At 46.0% G+C, this 18,578-nt stretch overlaps 1 protein-coding gene across 5 annotated transcripts in view; it reads left to right on the top strand.

Moving 5' to 3' along the window:
* The first annotated feature begins 2,109 nt into the window (after positions 1-2,109).
* Positions 2,110-18,578, top strand: part of epb41l4a (erythrocyte membrane protein band 4.1 like 4A) — a 374,673-nt gene continuing 358,204 nt past the window's right edge. For all 5 annotated transcript variants that reach the window (XM_041186876.1, XM_041186875.1, XM_041186874.1 and 2 more), the window contains exon 1: positions 2,110-2,123. The gene's annotated coding sequence lies outside the window, so the exon portion shown is untranslated. The remainder of the gene's footprint in view (positions 2,124-18,578) is intronic.

Genomic DNA, 18,578 nt, shown 5'->3' with positions numbered 1-18,578 from the left:
AAGTGTTTAGGGCCTTGGATGGTGAATGGAGGGGAGGTAAAAGGGCAGTGTTACATCTTATGTGATTGCCATGGGAAAGGGAGCAAGACCTGCTGCAAGACCTGGACAAAAGTCAGGTTTGGGCTGACAAGTGGCAAGTAGCATTCATGCCTCACAATTGACAGGCAATGGCCCCAACAAAAGGTAATCCAACCATCTTCCTTGACATTCAACAGTATTACCATTGTTGAATTCTCACTATCAACATCCCAGGGTTACCACTGACCAGGAAATTAACTGGACCGCCCATTTAAATACCACAGCTACAAGAGTAGGTCAGAGGCTGGGATTTCTGTAGCGAGTAATTCACATCCTGATTCCAAAAGCCTATCCACCATCTACAAGGCACAGGTCAGAAATGTGGTGGAATACTCGCCACTTGGCTGGATGAGTGCAGCTCCAACAATATTGAAGAAGTTTGACATCATGCAGGACAAAGCAGCCTGCTTGATCCAGCACCCTAATCACAATATTAAACATTCACTCCCTTCATCACTGGCTGCACAATGGCAGCAGTGTGTATTCATGGTTCTACTGTCTTTACCCCCCAGCAAGGTAAACCCACCCAGTTGAACTTACTGATACCTTAAAACCTCAACTAAGAGAAAGTTCAGATCATTAAAGGAACTTAGCTTAACCTGCTATAGACTAGGTCGTGAAATGAAATACTCTCCCTGCTAGGAGTTTTCAAACCAGCAAAATTATCTCAGGGTAGGATATATCTAAGTATATTATAGCAGAATAAAATCTCTCGTTAACTTTACAAGTGTCAGCACTTAGAAACCTGACTTAAGAATTCTAGGATATTGTTGTCTGTAATGTCGGCTTGGAAGGATATAAGTATGAGACTACAACTCTTTTATACTTGTTTATGATATTTATTATAAGAATCAATTATAGATTACATTATAGTAAGTAAGACTATATCATAGAATAGATGGTAATTAAAGCTAGTTATAACATGACAATTCTACTTAAGGTTATACGCAATTTTGAATCCACCTTAATAAATAATTTTGATAGTCAAACAAATATTGATTTGAAGACTATAGTTACAATCCAGCATATTTTCTTAATGTCTTTGTCTCAACATTTTTTAGAGAAATTCCTTTTAGAACTCAACCCTTTGTGTCCTAACATGGCTGACTTAATGGCAAGGATTTTTCCCTCGTCAGGTAGGTTCAGTGGGGATCGGTGGGAGCGTTTGGGAAGCCGACCATCACCCGTGATCGGGGCTGGACTGTGATTTCATGCTGGAGGGCCTATTAAGGCCCGCCCAGCGTGAAATGCACGCTGCCTTTGTGGGGGTGGGGGGAGGGACGGGCACAAGTCCACGCATGCGGCACAGCGCAGTTTTGAAAATAAAAATTAAAGTATTTTAAGGTGTTTAAAAACGTGTCCCCTCGTGTGACTCTGTCACATGAGCATGGACATGTTATTAATGAAAAGTTAAAGTTTTTATTTTATTTTTAATTACTGCTGGAAACCTCATTCCGCCCATAGATGAGGTTTCCTAAAAAATGCAAAGACCGCTTGGCTTTTTTGCCTGCCCACCAACTGTAAAGTTGGACGGGCAGTGAAAAATTTATTTCAATTACATTTTTAATGGCCTTAATAGGCCTTTTAATTGTTGGCGGGTGCGCTACTGACTCCTGCGTCGCCCACTGACTGAAATATTGCGCAAGTGCGCAATGCCAACAGGCTGCTCGCCCGGTTAGATGCTGTTTTTGAGCTCCTTTATCCTGCAAGATGAAAAGAAGTGTGTCGGTGAGTGCGGTGCAATGTGTTTGAGTGATCTGCCTATTATGGTTGAATAGGTGGCAGTGTGTGCAGGCTGTGAGATGTGGTGAAGGATTTGCAAAGTGTGAAAGTGACGGATGCATGAGGCCAGAATCAGAGGAAGAAAGAATGTTATTGGGGCTATTGCCAGGATAACATAACAATGGAATAGGTCTGGCAGCATCGGCGGAGAAGAAAAGAGTTGACGTTTCGAGTCCTCATGACCCGTCGCAGGGTCATGAGGACTCGAAACGTCAACTCTTTTCTTCTCCGCCGATGCTGCCAGACCTGCTGAGTTTTTCCAGGTAATTCTGTTTTTGTTTTGGATTTCCAGCATCCGCAGTTTTTTTGTTTTTATAACAATGGAATAGCTGGCTCTGAGATGACAAAAACATGGTTGAAGGTTTCAGCATTAGATTGTCTAAGCTAGGCCAGAGGCAGTCAATCATACAGATATAGGAATAGATGATCTTTGTGATGGATAGATTATGGGATCAGAAACTTAGCTCGGGATCAAATTGGATGTCCAGGTTGAATACTGCCTTAAATATGTTCCTTAAATAGGAATACGTCACTCTTTTTATTTCTGCATAAACTGATTATGGCCATGAAATTGGTTTCCCATTGAAAGCCAATGGAAGCGTATGATTCGTCTTGAATGCATGCCTGAAGGCAGAGGCCTGAGACTTGCTGGAAATTGGCCCAGAATTGCATAATACCGGTGAGCTGTGGATGGCGATCGGGAATCTCAGTGCAGATTAGCTGGTCAGGATCTTCTCAACATCATTCGACTCGGACGCCAATTCATGTTGCAGCTGATTTCTGGTGAGTAGGTATGTGGGAGAAGAGGGCCAAATAGGAAGAGTGGAGACAAGGAGCAAATTGCAGGAGGGGGAGGAGAGGCAAATGGGAAGAAAGGGAGAGGTGGAGGTGACAGAAATCTGCAGCATTGTGGTTGAAGCAATAGAAGCAGGTATGTTCCTCCTGGTTCCAGTTTAAGGTCAGCAGTCTCTTGTTGTGGTTACACCCGTCGAGTGGAGAAACTGAGTACAGAATATCTGGCACTCGCACCCCCAGTTCTTGTTAAATTTGACAGCTGCTGGACTTTCAACGAGCTTCAGCCACAGGAGATCACATCCAGAAACTGGTCAACCAACTTGATTTTGCTGCCAAAAAATAGGCCCGATGGGGACCAATTTCAGCTCCTTTCTTTCAACATTATAAAGACAAAGTCTATTTTATGGTCTACACAAATAAATAAATCGCAATGCTGCTTCTTTTTGTTACAATTGACTGCAGCTGAGAATGGATTTTTAAAATAATGTTTAACTAAAATATTTTTGGGATCCACCTACACAATCTTAATTTTCATTTCATCTCCCCATGTTTAAGTTCTCTTCCCCACCATCCTCTTTCCTTGTCAAAAGAATGACCAGGTGAACTCACCTCCATTCCTCAGACACCTGTCAAGTTTGCTTTCAAGCCAGTTGCCAGAAGGCATGTGCTGTTTCTATTCCTTCTTCTGTGAAAGGGCCTTAAGATAAGAATTTTTAAAAATCAAAGCAGGAAGACTGTAGAATATTTTTTCACCTTTTCCCCGGACATCAATCAGAAAGTGGCTAAGTCTACATTGAAGTATCAAAAATGCTGTATTTAAATTTGATCTTTAATATGCAGATCATTCCAATCTACATATAGCACTTAGCAATTTAATACTACACAAAACAGTGCAAATGTAAGCTCAGCAAGCAACAGAAATATATCCCAAGGCTGTCTAATTATGGAAATGAGAAGGTAGATGAGCGCCATTCTTCAGAAAAACCTAGTTCCACAGGTCCCATTCTCACTAGTTTTCTTTTTTCCTTCTGCTATATGTGCAAAGTGTAAGCCTTGGATAAACTCACCAGTAACCATGCTACATTGATGTTACATTAACAGAGCCTGCCACAGCACTGCTCATTCTGTATTAGAAATAATGTCAAAATTAAAGCCACCATTTTATTCTGCAGTACTTATGGTGAACCAGTAATTTGAACAATTCTTTGTGAAGGAGGGGAACTTCGTGTGGGTTGTGTTCCTATGTGCCTGCTGCCCTTATCCTCCTAGGTGATATAGGTCACGGGTTTGGAAGGTGCTGTCAAAGAAGCCTAGTTAAGTTGCTGCAGTGCATAGGGGCAGGGGGAGAACCTTTTGAACTTACATTTCAAAAGGTTCCCTCATACAGACAATGGTTCATAACACGTCAGGGGTGCCATGAACCACGTCTCTTTGAAAAGATGGGAGGGAAGCCATAGAGAGACAGAATTTCAGGGCAGGAATAGTGCAGCACTTAGGGGAGGGGTTGCACCTTGGTCTAATACTGAACAATGTTATAGAAACTGAAGTAGGTAGAAGAGATCTTTGTGATGGAGATGATATGGGATTGGAAGCTTGGCTTAGAGTCAAATGAGATGTCAAGGTTGCAAATAGTCTATTTAAACTTGAGACCATGGTTAAGGAGGGGGGTGGAATTGATTTCAAAGATACAGAGTCTGTGGCGGGGCCAAAGGCAATGACTTAGGTCTTCATAATATTTAATTGTAGAAACTGCAGCTCATCCAAGACTGTATATTGAACAAGCAGTCTGACAGCACAGACTCTTCAGAAGGGTTCAAGTGAGGTGATGGTGAGGTAGAGCTGGCTGTCAGTGTGTATGTGAAAGCTTGCCCCATGTTTTCTGATGATATCACTTATAGGCAGTATCCAAATGTGGAAGAGGGGGGTGGGGTGGGCCCAAAGATAGATCCTTGGGGGACTCAAGATGTGGGTTACCTTTCTTGGCATCCCTTAACTGCTGAGATAGCAGTCATGAGTTACATTGACCTCAGATCCTAAAACTGTTGGACATGCTAATTTTATATGAGGTTGATCCAAATCCCTCATTAGTATAGTTCCAGATGTGAGGTGAGAGTGACTGCCCTAGATTTCAAGGCAGCAGTAGACCGAATATGGCATCAAGGAGCTCATACCTAGTAAAAAGGAAGATGGTTATGATTGTTGAAAGCCAATCACCTCAGCCCCAGGATATCAATGCAGGAGTTCCTCAGGGCAGTGTCCTGAACCATCTTCAGCTGCTTCACCAATGATCTTCTTTTCACTACAAGCAAGAAATGCTGACCTTGACAGTATTGTTCACATCCCATGAATAAAAAAAATCTTCAATTGGCTCAGACCTTTTTCTCTTCCTTGAATAACCTGTGTTCCTTTATGTTTTAACTTGGTTGTCTATAGGAAACTCATTATCTTTGTTCACTTTGCACCACTGGACTAACCTGTTGGGAAGCTCAATACGTTCAGTGGGCCTACTTTATTTGCCAGACCAGGTATTCCTAACAAATAGAGGTACTTCACCTTGTTTTCTGTCCAGTTTGTTCTTACTTAACACTTTCAATTTTGTGTACTGTACGTACCTTCACTGTTAGGAGATAACCATGTGTGATTAACTGTGATTGATTGAATTGATTGATTCTGAGGTTCCTATTTTAATTTCCAATTACCATAACAAGCCCAAGCATCATGTTTATGAATACTTCTGGCATTCATAAAGATGTATCTGATGTAGGGTTACAGTGATCCTTTTTAACACTCCTTTCTTAATTGATCTATCTGCTTTTGATGTCAAAGCTAATTTCCTTTCAGTTTGCTGGGTTTTGTTTACCATCCACCCCCTCACCGAACCCCCAAAAAGAGGTGACTGAGGGAAGATCGTACAGAAATTCTGATTTTACATTCACACACTTACCAGCAGGGGTCACTGTGTAATGATCGTGTGTAGGGATTCTGGGCATTCTTTTCATCCTGATCTGAGTACATTGATGCCAACTGTAGCATTCTTACCATTTTCTTAGCTGAGATTAATTAACTTGTCTTTAACCAGTGACTGAGCATGTAACTTCCTGATGTTTGTAGATTGTGTAGATAAACAACCAACTGTCTTGATTGCTGACCCAGCAGGGGATTTTTATTTTAATTCTTATTTGATTGGTGGACCCTACATGAGATCAACATAATTCAAAAAAAAGTTTTGCATTTTTGTTGTATCAGGAAATTGCCAATTAAGCAGGATGACAGGGCAACGCCTCTGCCTCTGAGCTACACAGGTCAGGAAAATGCCAGATTCAATTCATGGTCTGGTAAGTTAGCTGATCTCAGTTGAAGAGGCAGTAGGTGCACGACAACATGCCTGTTGGGAAGTACTGAGTATTAAACAGTGACTGACCTGTACTGAAAGTAAATAAGTATAAGCATATCGTTCAAAAGACATTTTCAATAAATTGAATGTGTCACTACAATGTACAAATATCACTGACTAGGATTAAATAAATTATCAATTTCAGTTTTTGATCTTTTGTTGAACAAATATACCCTACTTTGATAAGTAAACTGAACAATATTTGACGCTACTGTGGTTAGTGAAAGACGACTTAAAATGTCACCACTATAAGCTATGCACTTTATCAAATTGTATATGTTTTTATAATATATTCAAAATTATCATAAATAAGTCTTTAAACTGAAGACTGTTAAAATAAAGAATCAAGTCATTCAATGTTCAGATCTGGATAGGCATGCAGTTTAAGCGCCAGGATGTTGAAATTATTCATTAGTACATTGTAGCAATTGTTCCACCTTTGGAATGTTTTGTTATTAATACAGTCAATGATGTAACCAGTGTACTGAATGGGAGATTTTTTTTAGACAGCTGCTAAGGTTTGTGTCGCAATAAACACCTGACGTAGGTATGAGCCATAAAAGCAGAGCTTCCAGCTTGACAGGTCAGAACAATGTGGTGTGATTGTTAAGGTTGCAGCTTTGTGCTGAATTCTGTGCCTAGGTTAAAGGGGCATTTACAGTGAAAAATACAACCTTTCAAAAGGCTTGCCATGGACACCAGGAGACTCAAGAAGATATGTCAGAGAACAGAAAAAAGATGCTAGGCCAGGATGGTGGTAGGGTAGGGTCAACAGGGACCAGAGGTTGTATTGGCTTCCATCTAAAAGGTCAATGTGATTATGAAATACTGTATAATAAGATTCTAATATTGAATTTTATTGGAACTACTTTCTGTTAACGATTGAGCTTTACTGAATATTTCAAGGAGTTTTACTCACTCATCTCATATAGAACAATATTTCCAAAGCATTTTAAGACACATTAGGAAAGAAATTGGGTGCAGCTTAAACGTGTTAATGACACTTCTGTCATACTCCTGCATGATGAATGCCGTTCACTGATATCTTGTTCAAATGCAGTTGCACATTAGCATTTGGCCAGAATTTATAGCTGATTTACAATTAAATTGTCTGTTTAGAATTGAATCTCCATTTTCCTGATGGATGTGGAGAACCAGCTGTGAAACAATGTGATTTGAATCTGCAGAACATAAATCATCTGGTTCAACTTCCAGCTCTCTTTTCAATTTTGGATAAACCAACACTGTTGTCAGGCTAGTAAATGGAACTGAATAATAACAGAAATTAACATATAGGCTGCAAGATAAAATTAAGTTTAGATCACCTAGGTATGAAGGTATTAACATCATATTTTTGTCAGCAAGCAAGACACTGTCTTGTATCTGACTATTCTGTATTGTCATTACAGATGTCTCCTGAGGGGAATACATGCATCCAACAAATTAAAGTAATGTAGATGCCTGACCATGTGTATCAGAGCACAAGGTCAACATTTTGAACAATGGCACATTTAAATATGAGCTGAGTGAAGTTCCTGTGTTCAGTGAAATAAATTGTCAACAAATTTGGGAATGTCCTTGATATCCACTTTGGAAAATAAGCACAATTGTGGAGGAAAAAAAGGTTGAATACAATGAATCCCTCGAGAAATATATTGTCAGGATTTTTGCTGTCAAGTAGGTAAAGTGTAAGTAAATATTGCCTAATGTACTTACTGATGTAACAACCTTTGCTGCAACTCACTGATACACAAACAAATTGAATATAATTGCTAACTACAGAGGCACCTTGCTGATATAGCATACTGAAACACAAACAGTGCTACCATAGCTGATATATTGAAGGGCAACATGATAAAGTAGTACAATGAGTTCAGATGATGCTCTTGCTCTATTACAATCATCTGAATCCAGATATTATTTTCTCAAGATATACACTAACCTATTCTACAATGTATACTAAATACTAATGGAATTTGTGAAGCTGCTTTATTCCCAGGAAGTTATTTTGGTTTTACACCGAGTCAAAAGATCATGAGTGAAGCCCCACTCCAGGAATTTAAGCACATTATCTAAGTTGATACTTCAGTGCAGTACTAATGGAGCACTGATTTGTCAGAGGTGCCGTTTATTGAACAAGACCTTAAACCAAGGGCCTAAATCCCCAATCACTTTGACATAAAAGATTCCAGGACACTATTTGAAGAAAAGCAGGAAATTATTTCAGTGTCCTCGCTGACATTTACCCCACAAACAGCATCTTTAAAATTAATTATTCATTTATTTCATTGCAGTTTGCCTTGCTGTGCAAAATAACTGACTACACTTCAAACCCATTAATTATCTGTGAAGCATTTGGGATGTCTTGAGGATTTGAAAGGATCTATATAAATGCAGACTCTTTTCTAATCTTTTATCAGGAATAGATGTCACAGTGTACTGTGACAGACAATGAGCTTCCTATTAAATCATATCATTGGAACGAAACAGCTATTGTGCTTGTGATTTGAACTGGAGTGCTCATTCAATGACTTGAGTTTTTATCATGTCAGGTTTTACTTCTCTTCATGTTACAATTGAATAGCATATTATGTAAATGCTGTATAACAGTGTATTAGAAACTATAATGTTGCCCTTATTGATAGGGAGTTTTCAGATTGTTTCAGTTTGTACTGCTCTGAATGGCAGTGAAAATTTCAAATTGAAATAAAAGTAGAAAATGTTGCAAATGCACAGCAAATCTGTCAGCATCTGAAAAGACTCAAGGAAGATTAATGTTTCAGATGTAAAACCTTCCTGAGCAATTTTACAGGAACATACAAAAAAAGAAGGAAAAGGAAAGATCAAAGTCCTGCAATTTCAGCCCATTGTTTCCAATGCAACAGGATTGGACACTGGCAAACTGTGCAAGGCAAAAACTCTGAAATGCACAGAAGGCCCAAAGATTAACCACAAGGTCAAGACTGCAGACCCAGAAGATATACAGCCATCTTTCTTGGGTGAGGTCAAAGATCCTGGTTTCTCATTTTGGAAAGCGGACATTTTTGTCAATGGCCATTTAACAAATTTTAAATGAGATATAGGAACCAGCATAACAGTCCTGTTGAACAAAGAGCTGTGACTAAAAGACCTCTGGCTTTGAACAACAGACACCACTTTATGGGTCCGGAGGAATTCGACTTCCAGTCATTGGTATGATCGTGGAACCACTGAAATATGGCAGCAAACAGATGTTTGAGCTGATGTGTATTATCTGTAACCAGCCTTTCTCTCTCCTGAACAGCGATACCTGTGTAGCCTTGGATCTCCTCAAAATGCAGATGATGTCAAGACAACTATTGTTGTTAACCAAGCTTGTTTCCAAGTACTCAAACAAAAAAGTGTGTCCAGACTGGGACTTCAGCCCTGAACTGTCTTCTCTCTTTGCAGAACAGGTTTGTTTATTCTTGTTACAGGTGCCAGAAAGTCTTCAATGATCAGACCAGCCAACCACCTATGAGGTAACCACAATACCTCCAGTGGAGGATGTAAAAGAGAGTGATCAGCAGTCCGATGAGCCTCAACTTCCAGCTCCGACAGCGGTACAGCATGTCAACACTGCAACTATTGAAAATACTCCCGGCCAGCATGGCAAAGCCTAAAGACTTCCTGGAACCAGATAGCACCTGTCTATTGCTGACAGCAAAATGCAGAGCTGGGCGTTTCACTAAACATCATTCTTGTCACAGGAATGCTTTTCCTCAGTCACAGAGGACATCAAGAAGACCTAGACAATAATGGAAAAAGCAAAAGGAGCGTCAAGGAAATTAGCACAATGTTCATCCACCTTGCAAGAAATGAGTTAGAGCTGCAGCAACCATCGATCAATGCAATAGCCAAACCGACCAAATGCGGTTTAGACTTGAATGTAGGAGGGTTGATCAGTAAATTCGCGGATGACACGAAAATTGGTGGTAAATAGTGAGGAGGAGAGCCTTAGATTACAGGAGGATATAGACGGGCTGGTCAGATGGGCTGATCAGTGGCAAATGGAATTTAATCCGGATAAGTGTGAGGTGATGCACTTGGGCAGGACAAACAAGGCATGGGAATACACGATGAATGGTAGGACCCTGGGAAGTACTGAGGATCAGAGGGACCTTGGTGTGCATTTCCACCGGTCCCTTAAGGGAGCGGGACAGGTTGATAAGGTGGTTAAGAAGGCATATGGGATACTTGCCTTTATTAGCCGAGGTATAGAATATGACAGCAGGGAGGTTATGCTTGAACTCTACAAAACGCTGGTTGAGCCATAGCTAGAATTGTGTGCAGATCTGGAATTCGCATTATAGGAAGGATGTGATTGCACTAGAGAGAGTGCAGAGGAGATTTACCAGGATGTTTCCTGGACTGGAGAGTTTTAGTTATGAGGAGAGATTGGACAGACTGGGGTTATTTTCCCTGGAGCAGAGGAGATTGAGGGGGGACATAATTGAGGTGTATAAAATTATGAGGGGTGTAGATAGGGTAGACAGGAAGGAACTTTTCTCCTTGGTGAAGGGATCAATAACTAGGGGGCATAGATTTAAGGTAAGAGGCAGGAGGTTTAGAGGGGATGTGAGGAAGACTTTTATTCACCCAGAGGGTGGTGGGAATCTGGAATTCACTGCCTGTAAGCGTGGTAGAGGCAGAAACCCTCATAACACGTAAGAAGTATTTGGTTGTGCACTTGCAGTGCCATGGCATACAAAGCTATGAGCCTAGTGCTGGAAAATGAGATTAGAATAGTTAAGTACTTGTTTGACCGGCACAAACTCGATGGACCAAAGGGCCTTTTTCTGTGCTGTAGACCTCTATGACTCTATAACATAAAGGAATGTGAAAAAAGGATGAAAAGGTACCCAGATGCCAGCTTAACCTCTAAACCAACAGGAAGAACCAGCAATGACAGGGCCTACTACTCCTCCGACAGTAGTGTGAGCAAGATATGGAAGGATTATAAGGCCTCCAGGCCACCTGAACCATTGAATTCAAGGATTTGAAGGGAAGAGATGAGGTACTGATAATGTAGTAATACTGATAATGTAGTAATACTGATAATATAGTGATAACAATGTAAGACATGAAGTAAACTAGTGTAACACTAAATAGAATGGATAAAGACTTGGAGCGGGGAGGTGTAGTGCAAGGGTCTGGCACGTATAGGGTTATGTGAGATTGCATATAGTACCTCCACACAGTGATGTAAGAAAGCACATGGCTTGCATCCAGGGTCAGTGTGGTGTTGGACAGAACCACGTGCAAGCTCCTAGTTTGTACCCTTTATTGTATCTTTGGAAATAGTTCTAGTAGTTAATAAAGACTTACAATTAACCTGCTAAAGACGACAAAAACTTCACCAAACCTACCGAGATGTAACCATAATCCCACAACTCTTACCATCAACATCCTGGGGGTCACCCTTGACCAGAAACTTAATTGAACAAATCACATAAATGGCTACAAGAACAGGTCAGAAGCTGGATATTCTGCAGTGGTTAACTCACCTCCTGATTCCCAAAACACTTTCCACCACCGACAAGGTACAAATCTGGAGTGTGATGGAACACTGTTCACTTGCCTATATAAATGCATTGGAACAACACTTAAGAAGTTCGACACCTTCAAGGACTTGTAAGTTTTGAAAGGTGCTGCTTGATCGGCACACCATCCATCACCTTAAACAATTCAGTTCCTTCACCATTGACGCACAGTAGCAGCAGTGTGTACCATTGAGACGATGCACTGTAGCAACTCACCAAGGCTCCGTCAACAGCAGTCTTTACCACCTAGGAGGACAAAGGCAGCAGATGCATGGGAACACCAAATCTGCAAGTTCCCTCCAAGCCTCACCCCAACCTGACTTGGAACCATGTCACTGTTCCTTCACGGTTGCTGGGTCAAACCCCTGGAATTCCCTTTCTAACAGCACAGTGGGTTTGCCTATACCACATGGACTGTAGCTGTCAAAGAAGGTGGCTCACCTCAACCTTCTCGAGGGCAAATAGGGATGGGCAACAAATGCTGACCAAGCCAGTGATGTTCACATCCCATGAAAGAATAAAAACATTTCTATAATCACAACAATATTAGATACCAATTACTAAATCTACTTCCATGCATCTACCCCATCATCCAGTTGGTTAATAAATTGAATAGATGAGACCCCTACACAGATCCTTGTATGACATCAATATTCACATCCTGGTAATGAGAATAATTGCCCATTATCCCTACTCTGCCTCCTGCTGTACAGCCATTATCCATCCAGGTGAATAACTTGTACCTACCCACAGTGCTGTTAGATAGGAAGGTCCAGGATTTTGACCCAGTCACAGTGAAGGAACTAGATATATTTCCAAGTCAGGCTTGGAGGGGAGCTACCAAGTGATGGTGTTCCCATGTGTCTGCCGCCCTTGTCTTTCTAGATGGTAGAGATCGTAGGTTTGTAAGGTGTTGTCTAAGGAGGCTTGGTGAGTTCCTACAGTGCATCTTGTAGATGTTACACATTGCTGCTATTGTGCATCAGTGGTGGAGCGAGTGAACGTTTGTGGATGTGGTGCCAGTCAAGCAGGCTGCTTTGTCCTGGATGGTGTCAAGCTTCTTGAGTGTTGTTGGGAGCTGCACTCATCCAGGCAAGTGGACAGTATTCCATCACACTCCTGACTTGTGCCTTGTAGATTGTAGACAGGCTTTTGGGAGTCAGGAGGTGAGTTACTAGCCTCAGGGCTCCTAGCCTCTGATCTGTCCCTGTAGCGACAGTATTTGTGTGGCTAGTCCACTTCAGTTTCTTGTCAATGATAACCCCTAGAATGTTGATAATGGGGGATTCAGCGCTGGTAATGCCATTGAATGTCAAGGGGCAATGGTTAGACTCTCTCTTGTGGGAGATGATCATTGCCTGACACTTCTGTGGCAGGGATGTTACTTGCCACTTATCAGCCCAAGCCAGGATATTGTCCAGGTCTTTCTGCATTTGGACATGGACTGCTTCAGTACCTGAGGAGTCGCAAATAGTGCTGAACTTTGTGCAGTCAGCAAGCATCCCCACTTCTGACCTTATGACAGAAGGAAAGTCATTGATGAACCATAAGAAGATGGTTGGGCCAAGGACATTACCCTCAGGAACTGGATGGGTTAGAGAACAGAGTCTTTTTGTGAAAAATTAGGGAGTAAGACCATAAGAAACAGGGGCAAGAGTCTCTCAATTCAGCCTCTCAAGCCAGCTCCACCATTCAATAAGCTCATGCCTGATCAAATTGTGCCCTTAACTCCACTTTCTTACTTGCCCCCAATAATGCTTGACTCCCTTGTCAAATAAAACTGTTTAATTCAGCCTTTAATATTTTCAATGGCCCAACCTCCACTGCTCACTGTGGGAAGAGAATAGCAAACACTGACGAATTTCTGAGAGAAGAAATTCCTCTTATCTCTGAATCAAATGGGAGACCCCTTATTTTGAAACTGTGCCCCAGTTCTAAATTTCCCCACAGGATGAAACATCCCCTCAGCATCTACTCTGTTAATCCCCTCAGAATCTTAAGATAAAAGCAAAATACTGTGGATGCTGGAAATCTGAAACAAAACCAGAAAATGCTGGAAAAACTCAGCAGGTCTAACAGCATCTGTGGAGAGAAAGACAGAGTTAACGTTTCGAGTTAGTGTGACTGTTCATCAGTCCTGAAGAAGAGTCATTCGGACTCGAAATGTTAACTCTGTCTTTCTCTCCACAGATGCTGTTAGACCTGCTGAGTTTTTCCAGCATTTTCTGTTTTTGTCCCCTCAGAATCTTATATGTTTTAATAAGATCAGGTCTTGTTCTTCTAAACTCCAATGAATATAGGCCCAACATGCTGAACCTTTCCTCATAAGACAGAGCCCTCATCCCAGGAATCAGTCCAGTGCATATTCCCTGAACTGCTTCCAGTGCAAGTATTTCCCTCTTTACCTAAGTTGACCAAAACTTTAAAAAGCAACACTAGTTGTGAGCTCATCAACGGCCTGTACAGATGTAGCAAGACTTCCAAACATTAACCCCACCCTCCCCTCCCCCTCCCTCCGCCCACCCACCTCCCCCTCCCTCCACACTCCCACCTCCCCCTTCCCTCCCTCCTCCCCCTCCCCCATCACTTCGCTCCCTCCCCCCTCCCCACCCCTCCCCCCACCCTTCCACTCTCCCCCTCTCTCCCCCTCCACCCCCTCCCTCCTCCCCTACGTCGTCCCTTCCCTCCCGCTCCCCACTCCCTCCCCCTCCCTCCATCTCCTCCCCTCCTCTCCCTCCACCCTCCCTCCATCTCCTCCCCTCCCTGCCCCCTCCCCTCCCCCTCCCTCCCCTCACCCCCTCCTCCTCCCCCTCCCCTCCTCCTCCCCTCCCTTCCCCACTCCTCCCCTCCCTTCCCCACTCCTCCCCTCCCTACCCCACTCCTCCCCTCCCTACCCTACCTCTCCTCCCCCTCCCTATCAGCCCCTCCCTCCCTCTCCTCCCCTCTTATCCTCCCCTCCCCCCCGTCCGTCTTCTCCCCTCTCATCCTCCCCTCCCCCCCGTCCGTCTTCTCCCCTCTCTCTGTCTCCTCCCTCCATCTCCTCCCCCCTCCCCTCCCCTCCCTTCCACCGTTCCCCTCCCTTTCCCCTCCCTCCCTCCCTCCCTTTCCCCTCCCTCCCTCCCTCCCTCCCTTTCCTTTCCCTCCCTTTCCTTTCACTCTCTCCCTCCCTTTCCTTTCCCTCCCTCCCTCCCTCACTTTCCCTCCCTCCCTCAGTTTCCTTTCCCTCCCTCCCTTTCCATCCCCCTCCCTCACTCCCTCCCTTTCCCTTTCCCTCCATTCCCTCCGTACCTCTTTCCCTTTCTGTCCCTCCCTTTCCCTCCATCCCTCCCTCCCATTCCCTCCATTTTCCCTCCCACCCTCCCTCTGTCTCCCTCCCTTTCTCTCCCTCTCCCTCCTTCCCTTTCCCTCCCTCCCTCTGTCCATCCTTCCCTTTCCCTTTCTTTCTCTCCCTCCCTTTCCCTCCCTCCCTTTTCCTTTCCCTCCCTCCCTTTTCCTTTCCCTCCCTCCCTTTCCCTTTCCCTCCCTCCCTTTTCCTTTCCCTCCCTCCCTTTCCCTTTCCCTCCCTCCATTTCCCTTTCCCTCCCTCCCTTTCCCTTTCCCTCCCTCCCTTTCCCTTTCCCTCCCTCCCTTTTCCTTTCCCTCCCTCCCTTTCCCTTTCCCTCCCTCCCTTTCCCTTTCCCTCCCTCCCTTTCCCTTTCCCTCCCTCCCTTTTCCTTTCCCTCCCTCCCTTTTCCTTTCCCTCCCTCCCTTTCCCTCCCTCCCTTTCCCTCCCTCCCTTTCCCTCCCTCCCTTTCCCTTTCCCTCCCTCCCTTTCCCTCCCCTCCCTCCCTTTCCCTCCCCTCCCTCCCTTTCCCTCCCCTCCCTCCCTTTCCCTCCCCTCCCTCCCTTTCCCTCCCCTCCCTCCCTTTCCCTCCCCTCCCTCCCTTTCCCTCCCCTCCCTCCCTTTCCCTCCCCTCCCTCCCTTTCCCTCCCCTCCCTCCCTTTCCTTTCCCTCCCCTCCCTCCCTTTCCTTTCCCTCCCCTCCCTCCCTTTCCTTTCCCTCCCCTCCCTCCCTTTCCTTTCCCTCCCCTCCCTCCCTTTCCTTTCCCTCCCCTCCCTCCCTTTCCTTTCCCTCCCCTCCCTCCCTTTCCTTTCCCTCCCCTCCCTCCCTTTCCTTTCCCTCCCCTCCCTCCCTTTCCTTTCCCTCCCCTCCCTCCCTTTCCTTTCCCTCCCCTCCCTCCCTTTCCGTTCCCTCCCCTCCCTCCCTTTCCTTCCCTCCCCTCCCTCCCTTTCCTTTCTCCTCCCACGCCCTCCCTTCCTTCCCTCCCCTCCCTCCCTTTCCTTCCCTCCCCGCCTCCCTTTCCTTTCCCTCCCCTCCCTCGCCTTTCCTTTCCCGCCCCTCCCTCCCTTTCCGTTTCCCTCCCCTCCTGGCCCTTTCCTTTCACCTCCACCTCCCTCCCTTTCTTTCCTCCCCTCCCTCACCTTTCCTTTCCTCCCCTCCCTCCCTTTCCTTTCCCTCCCTCCCTCCCTTGCCTTTCCCTGTCCCTCCCCTCCCTTCCTTCCCTCCATCCCCTCCCGTTCCCTCCCCTCCCTCCCTTCCCTCCCCTCCCTCCTTTCCCTCCCATCCTCCCTTTCCCCTCCCCTCCCTCCCTTTCCTCCCTCCTCCCCTTTCCTCCCCTCGCCTCCCTTTCCTCCCCTCCCTCCCTTTCCCTCCCCTCCCTCCCTTCCCTTTCCCTCCCCTCCCTCCCTTCCCTTTCCCTCCCCTCCCTCCCTTCCCTTTCCCTCCCCTCCCTTTCCCTCCCCTCCCTCCCTTTCCCTCCCTTTCCCTCCCCTCCCTCCCTTTCCCTCCCCTCCCTCCCTTTCCTTTCCCTCCCCTCCCTCCCTTTCCTTTCCCTCCCCTCCCTCCCTTTCCTTTCCCTCCCCTCCCTCCCTTTCCTTTCCCTCCCCTCCCTCCCTTTCCTTTCCCTCCCCTCCCTCCCTTTCCTTTCCCTCCCCTCCCTCCCTTTCCTTTCCCTCCCCTCCCTCCCTTTCCTTTCCCTCCCCTCCCTCCCTTTCCTTTCCCTCCCCTCCCTCCCTTTCCTTTCCCTCCCCTCCCTCCCTTTCCTTTCCCTCCCCTCCCTCCCTTTCCTTTCCCTCCCCTCCCTCCCTTTCCTTTCCCTCCCCTCCCTCCCTTTCCTTTCCCTCCCCTCCCTCCCTTTCCTTTCCCTCCCCTCCCTCCCTTTCCTTTCCCTCCCCTCCCTCCCTTTCCTTTCCCTCCCCTCCCTCCCTTTCCTTTCCCTCCCCTCCCTCCCTTTCCTTTCCCTCCCCTCCCTCCCTTTCCCTCCCCTCCCTCCCTTTCCCTCCCCTCCCTCCCTTTCCCTCCCCTCCCTCCCTTTCCCTCCCCTCCCTCCCTTTCCCTCCCCTCCCTCCCTTTCCCTCCCCTCCCTCCCTTTCCCTCCCCTCCCTCCCTTCCCTTTCCCTCCCCTCCCTCCCTTCCCTTTCCCTCCCCTCCCTCCCTTTCCCTCCCCTCCCTTTCCCTCCCCTCCCTCCCTTTCCCTCCCTTTCCCTCCCCTCCCTCCCTTTCCCTCCCCTCCCTCCCTTTCCCTCCCCTCCCTCCCTTTCCTTTCCCTCCCCTCCCTCCCTTTCCTTTCCCTCCCCTCCCTCCCTTTCCTTTCCCTCCCCTCCCTCCCTTTCCTTTCCCTCCCCTCCCTCCCTTTCCTTTCCCTCCCCTCCCTCCCTTTCCTTTCCCTCCCCTCCCTCCCTTTCCTTTCCCTCCCCTCCCTCCCTTTCCTTTCCCTCCCCTCCCTCCCTTTCCTTTCCCTCCCCTCCCTCCCTTTCCTTTCCCTCCCCTCCCTCCCCTCCCTCTCCCTCCCCTCCCTCTCCCTCCCCTCCCTCCCCTCCCTTTCCTTCCCCTCCCCTCCCTCCCTTTCCTTCCCCTCCCCTCCCTCCCTTTCCTTCCCCTCCCCTCCCTCCCTTTCCTTCCCCTCCCTCCCTTTCCTTCCCCTCCCCTCCCTCCCTTTCCTTCCCTCCACTCCCTCCCCCTTCCTTCCCTCCTCTCCCTCCCCCTTCCTTCCCTCCTTTCTCCTCTTCCTCCCCCCTTAAGAGAATCCTGGACTAGGACTCCGAAGTCCCTTTGCACTCCAGATTTCTGAATTCTCTCCCCATTTAGAAAATAGTCTATGCCTCTATTCTTCCTACCAAAGTGCATGCATGACCTCACACTTCCCCACGTTTTATTCCATCTGCCACTTCATTGCCCATTCTCCTAACCTGTCCAAATGCTTCTGCAGCCTCCCCGCCTCCTCAATACTACCTGTCCCTCCACCTATCTTTGTATCATCTGCAAACTTAGCCAGAATGCCCTCAGTTCCTTCATCTAGATCATTAATGTATAAAGTGAAAAGTTGTGGTCCCAACACTGACCCTTGCGGAACTCCACTAGTCACCGGCCACCATCCTGAGAAGGATCCCCTTATCCCCACTCTCTGCTTCCTGCCAGACAGCCGATCTTTTATCCATGCTAGTACCTTGCCTCTAACACCATGGGCTCTTATCTTACTGAGCAGCCTCCTGTGCGGCACCTTGTCAAAGGCCTTCTGGAAGTCCAAGTAGATAACATCCATTGGCTCCCCTTTGTCTAACCTATTTGTTACCTCCTCAAAGAATTCTAACAGATTTGTCAGGCATGACCTCAGCTTGATGAAACCATGCTGACTTTGCCCGATTTTGCCATGCACTTCCTAGTATTCTGAAATCTCATCCTTAATAATGGACTCTAAAATCTTACCAACGACCAAGGTCAGGCTAATTGGCCTGTAGTTTCCTGTCTTTTGCCTTACTCCCTTCTTAAACAGGGGGTTACATTAGCAATTTTCCAGTCCTCTGGGACCCTCCCTGACTCCAGTAATTCCTGAAAGATCACCACTAACGCCTCCACTATCTCTTCAGCTATCTCCTTCAGAACTCTGGGGTGTAATCTATCTGGTCCAGGTGATTTATCCACCTTCAGA

The sequence above is a fragment of the Carcharodon carcharias genome, chromosome 4, assembly GCF_017639515.1.
Source record: "Carcharodon carcharias isolate sCarCar2 chromosome 4, sCarCar2.pri, whole genome shotgun sequence".
In the NCBI taxonomy this organism is placed as follows: Eukaryota; Metazoa; Chordata; class Chondrichthyes; order Lamniformes; family Lamnidae; genus Carcharodon; species Carcharodon carcharias.
The sequence above is the reverse complement of the archived record's forward strand: the minus strand, read 5'-3'. Positions and strand labels throughout refer to the sequence as shown.